The sequence below is a fragment of the Styela clava genome, chromosome 6 (genome assembly GCF_964204865.1).
Source record: "Styela clava chromosome 6, kaStyClav1.hap1.2, whole genome shotgun sequence".
Lineage (NCBI taxonomy): Eukaryota > Metazoa > Chordata > Ascidiacea > Stolidobranchia > Styelidae > Styela > Styela clava.
In genome coordinates this window covers 11,798,531-11,813,680 of record NC_135255.1, presented here as the reverse complement: position 1 = coordinate 11,813,680, position 15,150 = coordinate 11,798,531, and the positions used below count along the sequence as shown (strand labels likewise).

Below are 15,150 nucleotides of genomic sequence, written 5' to 3'. Positions count from 1 at the left end.
GTTCAATTACACTGTTTTCACTGTTTATATTTTAGGAAAAAAAAACTAAAATGAATATTAGCTGCACCGATACCTTTCTATGTATACATTATTTAATAGTTTAGCCGTGTACAATGAAATAGCCTAAAATGTTTATTAGAAGCCCTTTGATAGGTCATTTGTTCCCATTAACACGACAACGTGAATTGTGCATGTTGCGTAAATCATTGCGCTACGTACCTTGAAAAAGTACGATAATTTGCGTCAATTTCACGGTCAATTTTCTTGTGTCACTCGTGGGAATGTTTACCTTATGGACGCTTGAGGTTATCTGCTATTGTTATTACGTTGTAAATAAGCAAAGCATTGAATAAACAAAACAAAAACGTAGATGCGTGGCCGAAAGACAACCATGGGTTTATTGTAAAGGTATATTTGAATTTTTGTTGAAATTGTCTCATTAGAAAGATTGCTGTTGTAGTTGCTGTTATTTCTCCACTAAAATTTCTTTAGTATTACAGACCCTTGTAAAATTTACTAAAGATTTGGACAAATTCTGATATCACCAATATTACCATATCAATGAAAAATGTATGCGTTTTCTCAAATTGTTTTTGTCATATCTAATAATAGAGAGCATGAGTATTATTTCGTAAAAAAATCCGAAAATAAATTTTCCATTTATTTAACACATATCTGTTCGACTTTTTACTTAATCCTGTTAGCTCCATACCATAATCTCACTTTGTACATTTACATAGTATTTTACTCTAAAATTCAAGATAAATTTATGTATCATCATTACATTGGTGGTTTTACACATTCGCATCAATTTTCACATTAAAGAGTTTTGTTGCATCAATTTTCGCCAGCGACCTATAATCCCGGCCTAATACGAACAGTCTGGCAGTCGCAGTCACACAAAGAACGGGCAATTAACTCCCACTTAGCAAATTAAAACGAAGAAAGTGCACTTTAAAGAATGTCTTAACCGGATAATTTTATATGATTCGTGTTTTGTGGCTTATACATGTAATGCACTGCAATTTACATAGCGACAACCGCACTCACAATGTTTTTTTATTATTACTTTACACCAGGCTAGTCTGCTATTAAGTACCGCCATTATGTCATTCAATTAATGTTGATTTCATGTATCAGTTTTTATCAAGATATTGCCAACTAAGTATTCACTACTTCGAAACTTGACAGGAACGGGTTTGGGTTCTCATTACGCTCATGCAACAAGTATTTAAAATCCTTCGTTGCGTTATTTCAAACAACAGTCATGTGGCTTGGAAAACAATGTCGCCTAGACAATTTGAATTCATGACTTAAAAGAAACGCTAATTGGTTATTTTGACATGTATTTACGAGTCGGGGACTTTTTTGCAGCATTTGAATAACAACATTTTTGAAAAATGCTGCCGGCGCCTGAACGTCATTACTACATTTGCTTTTCACGGCCCCTTGATAATGAGATATTTTATTTCTCAAAAAAGGAGAGAAACGTAGAGGGTAAAATTTTGTTTTTATTACTTTTCAATACAGCAAAGATCTTCGATAAACCGAGCGTAAATAGTTAAATTTATTTTCATCCCATGCTTGATCAAATTTTATTTATTGTCTTTTGATGTTTGAGATTTTTCTGCAAGATAAAGCACATACCCGCCTATCTATGCACCAAATCAAGTAATTTATATTTTCCGCCCGTTTGTACTTCCCTAAAATATATTTTGAGTTTAATGAATGATTTTAAGCACAATACTGATAACCAAATAAGTCATAACTCGCCCATGGATGAAATAATCGAAACAGTAATTAGGATAATTCTGAAAATTTCCAATACGTGCGTGCGTCATTTTTTTTATACTCATAATTTTCGTCTTCTATTTTTCGTCGATTTTTTCAATTTAATTCATTACATGATGAACTCAGTATAACCTTACATATTCGCTGCGAAAAGTTTGTCATTCATCATGATGGATTTGTATCCAAATATGCAAATTCCATCAAAAATCGATCGCCTAATCCCGAAAATTGACATAAATTTTGCATTTTTTGCACAAAATTTATTAGACAACATAACAACGATGTTTGTGTTTCTCTGGAATTCGTCAATCTTTCGCAATAAAATATGCATCAGTATCATCCATTGTTACAGCCTAAGACGCTAATTTTGATATATCATACTGTCGGAATAAATCATTTTCAATTTTTGTGCGACTGTCAGCTGTTAGGTATTAACTTAATTAGATGCAGCTGATCCAGGAATGTTTATTCAGAAGCTTTCAACTGCATTTGAGCCCAGGATTTATTCGGACGTTAATTTCGGACATATTTTTGTGGTGTATTTTCGGACGCTAACTCAATGTTTTTGTTATTAAAATTAGGCTAAATTCCAGAATTTCCCACGAAATAACGCTTTTTTCTTGATAATAGACTGTTTCTTAATTGCGTACCGTATTTTAGCAGTCAATTCACCAAAATTACTAATGAAACTTATGTTTTGTGTTGAATAGTCCGAATTACCCAAGTTTTATTCTTTTTGGCAGTAAATTTTTTTAAATTCCGCGTGTTGTTTTATTCGGATCATGTTGCATTTATATATAGCTGTTTAGCATTTAATCCGTTTTGAAAGAATCAATAGTCAAATTATTTTTCTTTGAGTTCCTTACACTAGTTTACTATTGTACGTAAATAATTATTATGTTATTCTACCTGACTAAAATCACTCGCTCGTCGCCATATTGTGTCCAAACATTTCCTTTTAGACATACTAGGAAATATTATTTTTGTGTATACTTTCTACATGTGTAATTTCTTGGAGATACAATAAGCCGCTTCCTCTTGGACAATTCCCAAATGCAATAAATAATTTAAAGTTTTTTGAACACAAGGGTTGCAGTGTCAAGTTGTCGATACTTCCACTGTGTTTGTTGAATCAATTTGCATCTACAAATACATTTGTCATGTCAAATGACGTAAACAGAACAAATTAGAAATATTTGTCTTTTTTCTTCAAATGTATAAAAACAAATTAAAAGAAAAACATAACACCAGAACAGAAACAGAGGACTAGTAATTAAATATTTCTCCGTTATGCTATTTTTACTTCGTTCTAAATATGGAATATTGTATAATGTACACAGTGGTATAGTTTTTAATTAAACTGGGCGTTTTCAGCTTTTCCTGGTCAATGGGACGCAGTGAAACCAAAGTAGCTTATGTCAAATGTTTTAAAATTGACTTTTTCGATCTTCTGGTAAGGCTGAACAGGTTTTAGATAGCGTCTCGTGTCCATTTTTTTAGGCTTGGCTGTTAGAATCAAACTATTATAAAAATGCGATTTTTCATAAGTCCCTAAAATGTGACTAAACCTGATTTGGTTTTACTGCAGCGAAATGGAATGATTTATCTAATATCACAAACACACAACAGTTACTGAATATATATGCATTAGATCAAAACTCTGCTGTCTCTGGTGCATTTCTTGCAGACACCACGGTTTGTGTCAAACAGAAGGCATGACCTCAACAATAAATAGAGCTTGTTTTACAATGTAAAGTAATCAGTGTTATTAAATTTTGAATGTGCTGTTGTATCTTGGTTTCCGATGAATCCTTGTACATCACTTAACATACTTAATCTAATTATCATTTGCACCAGTGCACACTTATCTCTCGTTATGTCAGTAGGTTAGTCGCACATCAATTCGATAATCCGTGTTTGAATAAATAAATAAATGAATTCAATTCGCGATGGCATATTAGGTTATGTAAGTCGCAGTGGGGATATTGGAAACCATTACTGCGTGAATGGACTGGATGGAATGAAATGGCGGGTGGGCCTGAGTGTGAATCAAAGGAAATATTTCCAAACAATTCTACTGATATGATATAAAACGCTATATGGCTAACTATACCGTTTATATTTCACCGCTGTACATGTTTAGCTAAGTATTCAAGTAACGATAGAAGTAGATGCAGTCATAATTTTGACCTGCACTTAAAACTGATAACATCGACCTGACTTATCTTTAAAATTCTCCTTTGTGCACCATAGATCATTTTTGACATGTTGTAACTATAGTAATACCCGATGGAATAATTTAGAAAATTTATGTAATTTAGTTTGTGGCTCAAATTCATCGTCAAACTGAACGCCAAAGGCTGAAAGCTATGTATATAGAATTGGTGCCTATCTGTTTTCTGCCTTAAATACGCTCAAAAAGTAATATTTAGGATATTTTTAATATTGTATAGAGCCCAAAATGTAACTGAATAGCATTAATGAGTAGTATGTCCCGGAAAGAATATAAGCGATATACATTATTTATAAACAACACAAAATAGACACCTTTTCGTCTTTTGGAAAAACTTTTGAAATCTCCTATTCGGTTAATGATGTATTGCTATGATCAAAGCAATACAATTTTCATTAGTTAATAGTTGTGGTACGACAGTCTCTAACGAACTTATATGCAAATTTCAATATGGATTCCAACCACCTTCAAACCGTCAATATTACCTGAATGCATTAGGACTTGAAATTGCACCTACCACGATCGTCAGCTGTCATAAACGACTTTGCGAACGCATCTAGCTAATAGAAAACAAAATAACAGCAATAAAAAATTTATAGTTTCTTACGGCGTTCCTATTATCAACCACTTTTTCTCTTTTCATGATATTATCTACGGTTTATAGGACACCAAGCATGGCGAGTTCATAAATTATTCTAATATGGAAACGGAAGACAAGTTTAATAAAATGATCGTGCCGGATTGTCGTGAATGTAAATTGCATCCGTTTCATTTTTTCCTTAGTTTGGAGCCGATAGGAGGTCACATAAAATTTTTATTTTTAAATTCAAATCGAAAATTGTTAAACAAACTCTTTACCGCATTATTTCCATCTAAAATCCAATTACCTTTTGTCAATCTGCGGATGATCTCATCTCAGTCGTAATTCTTACAGTAATAGGAAAACTTGGCCTACTTACATCTTTATCCTTTACGTCAAGCGGTTTTCCACCAGTATTCTTACATTCTAATCCGAGAGACTATAATATTCAAATAAATTGTTTAAATACAATCAAATACACCGGTATAGTATAAGCATATCGTATTTTCTTAATATATAATATAATAGGTGTGTTTCACTTGTGTACCGTGACCGATCTTCAGATGTTTCGCTTCAAATTGTTTCAGATTTTCGACAAATTTTATGATAACAAATACAATCATATGATATATTCACTTTAGAACCAATCATTGGGGTGCTGTTCCACGAGAAAGTATAAAAATCACATTTGGGGATCGAAAAAGGATAAGTTATAAAATAATTCTGAACTTGAATAGCGTAGCAAGCATTGGGTAGGGACCCAAAATCAAATATACCAAGCTTTGCCACTTACATTTTCAACGAGTTATGTACCCTATTTACTTTGATTTCTTTGTCCGAAATAAGCTCTGGAATATTGACTAGAGCCAGTTTTTCCAACCGGAATGTAATTTCACCAGGAAAGAAATTTGTCGTTATTGGGAAGAAATTTAGCTTTGTATTTGCTGTAGTATTACTAATAATTTTTAGTTCTTTGTTATTATTTTAACGCTAATATGTGCAAAGATTATAAACTTCCTAAAATGCACAAAAGCAACGCGCGACAACTCGAGATAAGGATTTAATAAAGATCGAATAAATTATATAGTTTTTAGCGAAAACTAGAATTTAACGAAAATAGTTGAAAACTACGTGACTATAGGCATTGAAATATCACAATACCCAAGTGTTTGAATTGATATTCTGTCATCTGTATATGAGAGTATTTTAAATAAGTACTTCTAGTGATATTGATGTCTGTGGATATTGCAATGCATAGCGGTTGACGCATGGCGCATGGCAGTCGCATGGCGTACAAAATTAATCTGACACAAACAAGTATAAAGTGGCAGCAGAATCCCAATCGACTAGCATTTTCAGACCGGGATAAAAACCACCACCATGTTACAGAAGTTACCTTAGGGAAATCGTAGCATTGTATCTTGCCAAATTATGTATCAAACTTCAGATTTTTCATGCGAGCGTCTGACCACAACGGGGGAAATTGGATAGAGGCTCTCCTCCTTCCAATCCAATTTTTAGATACTTTTGCAACGTTGAGTGTGATGCATATAGTCTTATAAACGGTTATTTTTGGACACAAAGTGGACCTTGGAATCGTTTCCCTGAATTTTTGTTATTCTTGTTGTTGTAATTGGGGATTTGAAACATCTCCTAAATCAATTGACCATAGATTTCCCTATAAAAGGCTATTACCTTCGTTATTTTTTGCCCAAAATCTTGCAATTTTTTATTTGCTAAAAACTAGTTTTTTTAAGATAAGACGGCTTAATCATGTAGCGAACTACGTCCTCTTGTTTGGTTACCAGTCCATGTCGTTGTTCTGTTCTTAATTGTATAGCCAATGCGAGTTCAGAAAAGACTCAGTGAATGATACACACAAGATTTAATACAGCATAACAAAAGACTTAACTATAACAGTTTGATCAAAACAAAGCAGTACCGCACGTCAGATAAACATTCGACAAGTGTCCGGGCGGATCGCGTACGAGTCTGGCAGTTGATTACTTTCTCGGGACTTCTCGTCACATGTAAACAATGGCCAGACGCGTATACAACATCTCCCCCTTTAAGTTTCAAATTTTATAAAACTTTTTATCAGGTTTAAACTCTATGGTCAATTATATTGTCCGAAACGTAGAGGTGGTACTCCTCTTGCAGTTCGCGAACTTCGTCTGACTGGAACAGGTTGTTTCTTGATTTCAATTTTCTTTTCTGGTCTAATAGTACCAACTTTCTCCTTCTCTTCCTTCTCTCCCAGAACCGCAACATCTTTTACAGGAAACAAGAATCTTCTATTTCGCCAATATGTTCGGCCACTCGGGAGTTTGACGTGGTAATCTCGGTGTCGGCCTCTACCAACAATGACACCAGATTGGTCCCAACGTTTCGTTGTTACATCTTGGACTCGTACATGTTGTCCAACTTGCAGTGGCTTCAAGATACGAGTATTTCTGTCATATCTCATTTTGCTTTTCGACTTGATAATTTTCTGAGCATTATCAAGCCCATCGAGAATATCTTTGGTTTTGTCAGCATATCCTCGGTAGTGGACGGGAATGATTGATCTGATTTGATGACCAAATAAGATTTCGGCTGGCGAAAATCCCGTTTGCTTCGGAGTATTTCTCCATTCGAGTAAGCCTTGTAGAAATGATTCTTCATCAATATTTCCATTCTGGCATGACTTTTTGACGAGTGTTTTCATGGCTTTCACACCGGCTTCGGCATGCCCGTTGCTCTGTGAGTAAAATGGCGTAGAAAATCCTACTTTCACTCCCCAGCGTTTCAGAAAATCCAGAAACATTCGTGATTTGAACTGAGGGCCCCCATCACATCTTAAACGGACGGGCACTGATAGATCGACAAACCACTTTCGTAGAACTCTGATGACTTGGCGAGAAGTTGGATGTTCTGTCCACGAATGAATACAGGGCCATCCTGAATATCTATCCACATATACCAGAAATTCTTTTCCAGCATGTGAAAATAGATCACAAGAAACGTCCTCAAATGGTCTCGACGGGTTTGCACTTACGATCAACGGTTCTTTCGACAAACTGGCTTTTTTCTCTTGACATATATGACAACTATATACAGTGTTTTCAATATCACTGGATATAGCAGGCCAGTAAACCGATTGTCTTGCACGTCTTTTTGTTCTTTCAACGCCCTGGTGAGACGCATGTAATTTCTGCAACACTTCACGTCTCTTGGATTTTGGAATCACAATTCTAGAACCCAAAAGTATCAAATCGTTTTCTACTGACAGCTCATCTCTGACTTGCCAGTATGGACGCAAAGAATTTTTCACGAGTTTTCTATTCGAAGGAAATCCATTCAGAACTGTTTCTCTGAGATCGCGGTACGATTCGTCTTCTCTACCTGCATCGCGTAGATCAGATAGAATTGAGTCTTCCAACTCGACATTTCCACATTTTACATCAGGATCAGATATGAGTGCTGCGCAAACTTTGATAGCATTCCTGAATTCTCGCTCAATTTCCGCATGTTCATCACCAGCAACGGGATCATTAACAGGCGATCTCGAAAGAGCGTCGGGAATAGCATGTTCTTTTCCTTTCCTCCAAATCGCGTTGAAATTATAAGTGCACAGTTTCTCCTTCAATCTCTGAAGACGCGGATTTTCGACCATGTCCAGCGTATAGCTGTTTAGAATAGGAATGAGCGGACGATGATCTGTCATGACTGAAAAGTCTGACAGTCCTTGCAAATACAATCTGCATTTCTTGACAGCCCATACGATTGCTAACATTTCAAGCTCGCACATTGCATAACCGTTTTTCAGTTTCGGTTATAAATCTTGATCCGCACTGTACCATTTTCCATTCATCATTATTCTTTTGCAACAACACAAATCCTAAACCTCTGGTTCTTAATGCATCGGTTTGCAATGATGTTGGCAGATTTGAGTCGAACAATGCGAGTATCGGAGGCGAAGTCAGAACTTTCCTCGTCTCGTCGAAAGCGTCATCATGAATACTTTCCCAGACAAACGCTTTTTTCTTGCGGAGTAAAGCTCTGAGAGGATTCGCAGCTGCACTGATTTTGCTCGAAAAATTTCCTAACTGATTCACAAGACCCATAAATGATCTCAGCTCTGTGATATTGCCTGGTTTCGGGAATTCTGCAATTGCACGTAATTTTCCGGAATCAGCCTTTATTCCAGCTTCACTGACTTCGTAGCCCACAAAATTCACAGATTTCTTGCAGAAAATAAATTTCTCCGGATTCAGCGTAATTTTATTACTTCTGCATCGGTCTAGAACTTCAATTGTTCTTTCAACTTGTTGTGGAACTGTGTGAGCGTGAATTAGCGTATCGTCAACAACTTTTTGTATGGACTGCAATCCTTCAAATGCTTTGTCTCCACGGTGACAATAAACGTCTCCTGATGCGCTCAATCCCATCGGGGCACGGTTGAAACAATACCTCCCCCACGGAGAGATAAATGTTGTCAACAAGCTGCTACTTTCGTCCAGTGGTACTTGCCAATATCCCTTCATTGCATCGATCGTAGTGAAATACTTCGATCCTGTCGGTATATTCGACACGGCTTCGCTGGGTGAAGGAAATGGGTGCAAAGGACGCTTAACATATTTATTCAACTTTGTGAGATCTACACAGATTCTAGGCTTTCCGTTTGCCTTCTGTACTATCACAAATGGATGAATCCAGTCGGTTGGTTCTTCAACCTTCCGAATGATATTGCGTTTCAGCATTCCATCAAGCTCGGCTTTCACATCATCCCTTTGAGCGTAAGGTATTTGTCTTGGAGCTTTTAAGGAAAATGGTTGAGATCCTTCCGTTAATTCAATCTTTAACGGTCTCCCATCCATGACATCGAGCTTCTCCTTTGCATCGAAAACATCTTCATACTTTGTCAAAAGTATTGAGCGAATTGCTTCAACATTTTCCTCAGTTTGCGGTGGCAACTGAATTTGCTTCTTTCTGGAGAGACGAATACCGTTGCAGATCGGTGCGGGATACGTTTCGGGCAAAATTTTTAGCCTTGTGCACGTATACCACGCCAGTACTGCGCCATCAATATTGTCGGAAATATAAATCCGTTCTCTGGATTTATTTCCTTGATATTCGATTCTGACATCCATGTAGCCAAGTGAATCTATTTTCGTCCCATTTGCAGCAAATATGTCTTGTTTGTGGCTTTTCAAATTGCTGACATCACAGTTAATTTGTTCCAAAAACTTTCTGCTCCCAAGACATATTTCAGCTCCGGAATCGGGTAGAGCGAGCGATGTACCCCAAAAATGATTTCCAGTTGGACTGAAAACATTTATCGATATTTTTGGAGCGCGTCTATTTTCTTGAATTGCTCTTACTTTGACAACTCCTATTGTTTTGCCGGTATTCACTTTCGTTCTACATTTCTGTGAAAAATGATTCTTCTTTCCACACTCGCCGCAAATTTTTCCATACGCAGGACAATTCAACTTTCCTTGGCTATGCCTTCGCCCACAATATTGACAAGGCATGTTGTTGCGATCGTTCTTAGGTTTGAATCGTCTTTGAAACGGTTTCTTGATCTGTATCGAATTGGCAATAGGATTCTGCTTTTTCGACAAATCAGAGTTGTTAATTATTGCCATTTCCTTTGATCTGCACAGATCAACCGCTGTCTGCAGATTAGGAAAAGGGCTTTTCGCCAACAGCTCTTCTCTGGCTGTTGCGTTTCTTGCGCCAGCAATGATTCGTGTAGTAAGCCGCTCATCGTAGCAGTTTTCGCAGAGATCAGCGTCTTTCCCTAGCTTTTTCAATGCGATTAAAAACGAATCGAAGCTTTCTTCGTCACCTTGTTTGCGCTCTTCAAACAACACCCTGTCTAGTGCAACATTTCTCTGAATGCGAATATGCTTCTTGATATCTTCTAAAATATCGTCAACGGATTTTTCGGTCTCTTCGCTGATATTTAAAACGTGTTTTACGACGGACAGCATTTCTAGCGACAGACAGCCGCGAAAAACAGCGACTTGTTTCTTTTGTGGTTCCTGATTGTATCCCGAAATTTGCATGTAATCGGACCACATAATCTTCCAAGAGTCAAGGCCTGACAAAGAAATATCAGCAGTCAGCTCTGGTGGAGATTTGGCTGATATGCGTCCTTTCAGCGTGGGAGTTTCAGTTCTCGAACTGTTCGCTTGAGAACCAAGTGTGGAAACCAAAGCCTCGCCTCCATTTGCTTTTGCTGCATTTCCAGAAACTGCTTCAACCAACCGCCGTCCGCGATTTCATGGACTGGTTTGGTTGATTCCTCTTTCAATCGTCCAATTTCCTGCGATTTTTCTTGCAACTCCTGTTTAGCTTCATCCAACATCTTCGATAATTCAGCTTTAGTTGACATAACAGTCAGTTACAGATATATTCAAAATATAGTCCAATATCCGTTAATGTTCACTGGTCAATTCAATGGCACGGCTAATAAGATCCTGCCGACAACGCCATGTTCTGTTCTTAATTGTATAGCCAATGCGAGTTCAGAAAAGGGTCAGTGAATGATACACACAAGATTTAATACAGCATAACAAAAGACTTAACTATAACAGTTTGATCAAAACAAAGCAGTACCGCACGTCAGATAAACATTCGACAAGTGTCCGGGCGGATCGCGTACGAGTCTGGCAGTTGATTACTTTCTCGGGACTTCTCGTCACATGTAAACAATGGCCAGACGCGTATACAACAGTCGTGTATTGGATTAGTTAACCAGTTTCAGAGGCATGTGCTTGATCAAGCAAGTATTGGTGATGTACCCTGTTGTGGGGTATATTCAACCATTTTGACCTAAGTTCACGAACATAAAATCCGATAATGTTTGTTTTACCCTGATAATTTTAATCCTACCCTTGTGGAACAGATCAAAGTTATAATTGATGAAATCAACTCTTCCAAACAAGTAAACTTGTTGTTATCAATACGTGTTCTCTGATCCTTGAAAAACAATCCCAAATTTGGGATGGAATTCAATAATCGAGTACTTTTAGACTTAAAAACTCTGTTTTTGATAACAATTGTTTTTCAATATCAGTAAACAACTGAAATGCTTTTCCAAATTTTCTACTTACGATTTTCTCTGTCTATGATTGGTCGATTTAAATTTGAAATTGTGACGTAACAAAAAATTCAGAATAAGCGAATTTGTCCGTAAACAAATTAATTTTAAAATGCGGTTGATCTGAGGTTTACTCAGTGCGGGAAAAAATTTTTCTGTCTTTGATTGGTCGATTTGAATTTAAATTTGTGACGTAACAAAAAACATGTTCAAAATAAGGGAGTTTGTCGGTAAACAAATTGATTTGAAAATGCGGTTGATCTGAGGTTTACTCAGTGCAGTAAATCATTTTGAAATTTAAATCAAAATCACGTGACACTGAACAATATTGTGATAGGCTGTTCGAAGTTCAAAAAAATACAAATTTAGATCACATGGTTATTTGAATGCTGAATGTGAAGAAGAAAACTTATATAAGGCATTATAATTGGCCGAGCCTTTTTTTTAATCTAAGCCTATTTTACTGGCTCGTGCTTTTTAAAACTGGGAAATTGTGATAGCGAGAGAATTTCTACTGGTATGAGGGTTTATGTTCCTAATTTTTAATGAAATAAAATACGTCTTGTTTTTGTCTTTCACCAGCGAAGTGGAATCTCATCGAGGACGTGATTTTTCTGGAAATGAAATTGTCCAGAATTTCTTTTTTGTGACACTAAGTTTGATCAAGTATGGTTCTTAAATATAACGCATCGATGAGGGCGTTTCATCTGTGGGCCATAATATATGCACAGCACTATTTTGACTGGACATCCAAAGTACATTATTGTATTAAGGTCTGATCATAGTTTGCCAAGCGTTTACCATATATTGAAGCAAGATGCATCCATCGCTTTTGCTTGGTCATTAATGTTACAGAAACACAATTCAACTGCTGCTGGGGTTTATCAAGCGCATGATTCACATTTGGAAATTGTAACGTTGTCGTTTTCGTTTGTTTTGTCAATAGATTGCATTATATTAGCCAGGAATATCCTGTGTTCTGTATACCTATGAGACCAACACCCAGTACCTCTAACTATTCTTCCTATCCTTCGATAGTAATGTAGAACATAATATAGTTGTGTCATGTTGTGGTGAGCTGCCAATAAAATTTATTATAAAAATTGGGCAATTCATACAGATCAAAAAAAATTGTGGAGGTTGATACCATTTGCGATATATTTTTGCATAATCCATCAATGAGTTTATATAAATCGCTTAGGTAACAACTAACAACATACCATTAGATCGTATTCACTCATAAGTCATAATCGCCATGATGATAAAATACCGGCATAAAGATCTTTCTTCAGAAATGGCTTTCGACATGTTTTATGATAATAGTAGCATTCAGTACTTCTTAAGGTTTACACCACCACGGCCATTTTAAATCAAACACCTAACTTCACAAGAGTTCATAACCCTCCATGCGTCTTTTTTAGTTCAGCCATTTTAATAAGTTGTTTTTATTTTTGAATTAGCGTTGCATCGCTTTAATTTGAGACTATCTCTAGGGACATGGATACCAGTCAGAGCCACTGAGTTGAGGAGTTGATTTACACGGGCAACATGCGTGATTTATGTTGCAAATATATTATAAACCCGGTTTGTTCACGTCGTTGAGTTTGTATCAAAGGTTGCACTCTCGTCGTGCAATTATCCATTGATGATTTCAATCGCTGTCTGTCAGTAGAGTTGAAAGGTCAATCCAAATTGATTGGCTACTGCTGATCTATCGTGGATGACAGTTTTGTCGCGTATTTTAAGCGTTACTCTTCTATGAATTACACTGGATTTGTTGCGCAACTAGATGTTTTGATGTTACTGACACTGTGTGAATGAATCTATATATCCAAATATACTGAAACTTTGATTCTAACGCGTCTGCCAAATTATATGCATCACACACGTCAATATATCCCAATATGAGCAAAGGTAATGTATTTCCGCGGTAAACTATACTTTTACTCTTTACCGGTTTCAACACTAAGTGTATTTGGGTATATATTTCACCTAGCGGTATTTTGGTGATTTAGTAAACAGATAAAATGAATGGTGCAATTCCAGTATCGGCGATATATTCGGCTGCGGATGTTTATGGCCACTGATCATCTTGATGGCAGCGATCCTTGGGTGTTATATTGATTGAGAGCTGTTGACTTTACTTCCAAGGATCAGAGAGTGATAGAGTGATACTAGTACTATCAAGAAAATATTGCAAAATTTGCACAAAGGAAAAAATATTCGAGCATATTAAAACTGGGAGACTAATTTCAGAAGATATTCGTCTTAAGGAACACATAATTTCAACAGTGAAATAACCCACTATGCTCTACTTAGATAGGAGGGCTCTATATTCACATATATGCACTATTAGATGGCATTAGTGCGGTCAGTAATGAACTCGCTATTAGTGTGCTATTAGAAAAGCTCTGAAACGCCTTACCAATGGCAGTAAACACATATAATGATGATGTATGCAATCCAACACCATCAAATCTTGACACATGAGACCGATTCCCAGATGTCTGAGGCGTTTACTACAAATGGTGTTGGCCACAGATAATGTGTACGAAAACGATTGTATTATCTAAGGACCATACATTGGAAATGTGAATAGATTAAATTTGACACTCAATATAATGAGTCCACTTTGGGAAATTTTCTAGTTGGTATTCTCAGTTTACTTTTGTCTATTTTAGGGGAAAACGAATTTAAAACGATGTCAAAGGTTAAATTGTTCAATTTCTTTGTGACCCGGAAGTGTGATTGGGAAGTGATCGCGTGCGGCTTTTATATCCATTAACCCATCAACGTAAAACGCATAATCCTTATTACCTAGAGACTTCGTTCTATTTTCCTGCCAGCTTCTTACTAAGTACTATTATCCTATATATTATGTGCAAAAGACGTGCATCCTTGCACAGAAAAAGAAAAGTACTTGTTCGTGAAAGAATGGTATCGTGAAGTAAGTCGTGTGAAGTCGTGTGGTTCAACTGATACATGAGAAGAGCTCGTACATTTAAAGTCAGTCGTTAAAGCAAATCGGGTAGTTGAGGTGTAAATCGATATTTTAAACGCGTTAACCATTGTTGTGGGATAGACACTGCTTCACGTCATTTGACTTGCCAGTACATTGCTTTGACAAGTTAACTGAAAAAAGTTATTTGTCTTTCGAGGTTCAGTTTCATATCAAACGAATCTATTTGCATAATCGTCACAAATTTTTTATATGTAAAACATTTTGAATATAAGAAAACTTGGTAATTTAGCACTATTTTAAAATGCTTTTTCTCGTTTTAAAATTTATTCTCTTTTTCTTTTTATCACTTTAATCGTCGATAATGAAAGTTAAAGTCCAGCAATGAAATTTTGTATTATTTCATGACTATAGAGATCTAAAACGTATATTTTTCATCTTGTTAAGTTTTCCTTTGCAAGGCTTTGGTTGCATTATTGGTTGTATGCAACATTAGC

General features: G+C 36.3%; 1 protein-coding gene across 5 annotated transcripts in view; it reads left to right on the top strand.

The window, feature by feature from the left end:
* The window catches only part of LOC120331031 (protein turtle homolog B-like), a 76,201-nt gene that overhangs the window by 37,998 nt on the left and 23,053 nt on the right, over positions 1–15,150 (top strand). The gene's annotated exons all lie outside the window — the stretch shown is intronic.